Source organism: Myotis brandtii, unplaced genomic scaffold (assembly GCF_000412655.1).
Source record: "Myotis brandtii unplaced genomic scaffold, ASM41265v1 scaffold469, whole genome shotgun sequence".
In the NCBI taxonomy this organism is placed as follows: Eukaryota; Metazoa; Chordata; class Mammalia; order Chiroptera; family Vespertilionidae; genus Myotis; species Myotis brandtii.
In genome coordinates this window covers 1,522,301-1,525,532 of record NW_005367911.1, presented here as the reverse complement: position 1 = coordinate 1,525,532, position 3,232 = coordinate 1,522,301, and the positions used below count along the sequence as shown (strand labels likewise).

General features: G+C 47.5%; 1 long non-coding RNA gene across 1 annotated transcript in view; it reads left to right on the top strand.

Moving 5' to 3' along the window:
* Positions 1 to 2,690, top strand: part of LOC106727719 — a 4,204-nt gene extending 1,514 nt beyond the window's left edge. Inside the window, exon 2 of the long non-coding RNA XR_001363952.1 lies at positions 208 to 2,690. This is a non-coding gene — a long non-coding RNA (uncharacterized LOC106727719). The remainder of the gene's footprint in view (positions 1 to 207) is intronic.
* Positions 2,691 to 3,232: the final 542 nt, after the last annotated feature.

Below are 3,232 nucleotides of genomic sequence, written 5' to 3'. Positions count from 1 at the left end.
CTGCGCTGGCAGCTGGCCCTGGCGCAGCTCGCAGCGACTCCGATCCCTCCGCCGGCTCTGCCCTTCCACCTGGTCACCCCACCCTCTCCTCGCGCCCATCCCCCCTCGCCCCAGGCCTTCCACTCTCCCAGCCAGGGTCTGCCCAGGCCTTTAGGGGACTCAAGCGGTGCGTGTGTAAAACCTTTTCTTTTCTTTCTTTTTTTAAAGAAAAACGACAGCTCCCTGGAAGCCTTTCTCCTGTAAGAGTGGCCAGATGTGTGTGTGTCGTCGTTTCTCTCTGTTTCTTCCCACAGAGCGCACGCTGCATCCAGAACAACTACGCGTCGCGTGCGCGGCACCAAATAGGCGCCCAGAAAACCCCCGCTTCGTGAACGAGAAAGTTGGGCTTTTAAAAAGATGGCACCAAGTTGAACCTAGAACCTTGGTGATTTCCTGTTTGGGTGGAGTTTGATTCCAACGGGGCCTGAGCTTTACAAAGAGGAATTTTTCTGGCGCTCCAGGAGGGAGCGGCCCCCACTCTGAACTTTTGCCCTGAGCCGGGTGTGAAAGTAGTCCACCCAAGTGAATCCCTGGAGGACACAAGGTCGGCTCTCTCCCGAGATCCTGCGAGGGAATTGATACTCCCCACCCCATGTTCCTTTTGAGAAAGAGGGAGGCGAAGAGGGAACCCAGGCCTGAACTCCTGGCTCCTCCGCATAATGACCTGATGGGAGAAGGAAGGCTGTTTCGCTGAAGAGGCGACCCCACCCTCCTGAATGTTCAGGAAAATACATCTCTGTCTTGAGCTGCTTGTCCAGGCAGCAAAGCTTCCCATGCATGGTGATCCCCCTCTTTACCCCCTTCCATTGCTGGAGTCAAGACCCTCAGACACACTTCGGTGGGTTCGGATCGGAGTTCTTCCCACCTGTGTGTGGTTTCGTGGGTGATTCTTGCAGCCTTTGCCAGCCCCTCATCTGTAAACGAAGACAGCCATTGGGCCTTCTCCATGGCGTCATTGTGTGGCTTTAAGTGAATTAAAGTATAGCACCTGCTTAGGACAGCCAGCCCCAGAACAGTGTGAAGTATGTTTGCTAGAAATATACTTACTTCTTGGTTTCAGGAGCACCCTGGGGTAGGTTCGAGACTGTTCACGAGTGAGACAAAAATAGCCAAGTATGGGAAAGGAAGATACCAGAAAAGGACCTTTTTCCGGGATGATAGGATTGCTGGCTGGGTATGGGGAGGGGCATTTTTTAGGGTTTCTTGACCCACCTCCTTCTTTTTATCTGCAATTAAACCTTAACTGGTCTCCAGTTTCAGAGAAACGTTTCAGCTTCTGACGTCATGGCCAGTGGATGAAGGAGTCAGACGCTGAACCGTGTTACCTGCACAGGAAGAGTGGGGAGCTGGTTTGCATTTTCCCGGCCCGGCAAAGGACACGGGCATGAAGGCATCACAAGTCTTGTGCCTTCCATTCTCCCCCACCCCTGGGGTCATGCTCCCTGAGTGGACTCTTGTCTGGCCTCAATTCAGGGAGCAATATGCCTAACTCGATGGGAGATTAAGCACATTTTCCCTGCCCTATAAAGGTCAAGGGCAAAACTGTGTGGAAGTCAGATACCAAGTGTGAATGGGGTTGGAGCGGGAGAGTGGCAATGCTGCAGGCAGGATTGGCCAGTCAGATGTCCCGCTCCTCAGGTTTGTCTACATCTCTCCTTTCCCCTCCCAGAATCCAGCCTCTCCCTTCTGCTCCTGCTCCGACTCTCCACATCTCGGCTCCCGGCTTCCCCACCAGCCTCTTGTACATCCCCGCAATTCACACCAGCTTATTCCCAGCTGCTGTTGACTAGGCTCCATCCTTCGGTTTCAAGCCTCCCGTTGCAAACCCATCGCCCCTTTCCATTTCTCCTCCCCTCGAATGTCCCGGGGGCCTCATGGTTTCTTTCTTAGACTCTTGCAGACAGGCTCCTACTTGGTCTCTGTTTCCAATATGGCCCATTTCGGGGCCCACCCTGTGTTTTGACGTCATCAGAACCCTTGCCCGAGCGATCGCTGTAGCATTCGGATACAACCCTGCTGCCCTCATGGTTGAAGAGCCTTCCTTACTTCACCTTGCTTCTGGATTAGCTCACCCTGATGTGACTTTTCATGGTTTGGTTTCCATCTCCTTTGCCAGCCTCGTCTCCCACCTCCTTTATATGACACCTCCTCCCCCCAGTGTTCACCCAATGATGCTCTCTCATCATTGATGTTTCTACCTCTCTCTCCCTTTCCCTTCCTCTCTGAAACCCATAAAAAAGGGAGAAAGAAAGAAAGGAAAATGATCTGAAGGATATATTACAAACTGTTAAAATTTGACTATGTTTTTTGCTCAAAGTCACTAATCATCTGACAGATGCAAATCAAAATTACCAAGTTTTATATGACTGGGGGGGGGGTCATATAAAGCAGAGGTGGGAGGTGAGGCTGGAAAAGTTGAGTGTAAATGTATGGAGGTTGGTTATATTATTCTCCATACTGTTCTGTATACTTAACAATATTTCATTTAAAATGTCATATGTGTAATTGTTGCATTATTGTACCCAATTTGATCATTTTAAAAAAATATTTCCATTTAAGGTATCTGTTTGCAGGTCAGAAAATTGTAATTGTGAAATGCTCTGAAATGTAAAAAAAAAAAAGCTATAAGTAAAATCGACTAAATCCAAAAATAACACAAAAAAAAACTTGATTTACCTGTGGCCTCATATCCTGGCTTTTGCTATCTTCTTAAAGAGATGGTTGAACCAACGTGTTGAGCTTTGATATTAAGAATAAACAGGTTAATAAAGATCAGCAGTCAAGAAAGTTGCATCAATTTTTTTTTAAAAAAAGTACAGGATAGAGGGCAAAAAATGTGTGTAAGAATAACCTTGACTTAAATTAGCTGTGTTCATATTTTGAATCGGAAGAAATCTATACACTCGTGTAGCTGATTTCAGATCATGTAATTCTTCTAAGCAGCACCCTGTACATTATGTGAGTTTTTATATTAGACTAACAACAGATGTGTTTTCCCTGCTTCAGTTTTTACTCCCTTGACAGCACATCTATTTTCAGAAGGAGGGAAGTTGGGATTTGGGGGGTCTTTAGAAAGCCGTGTCTTAAAGTATTTTAACTGTTGTCTAGCAACTCATAATCCAGTATGTGAGTCCACAACTCCTGGGTGAGACAAACATTAAACAAATGTTACACAAATCAATATCTTGGACGG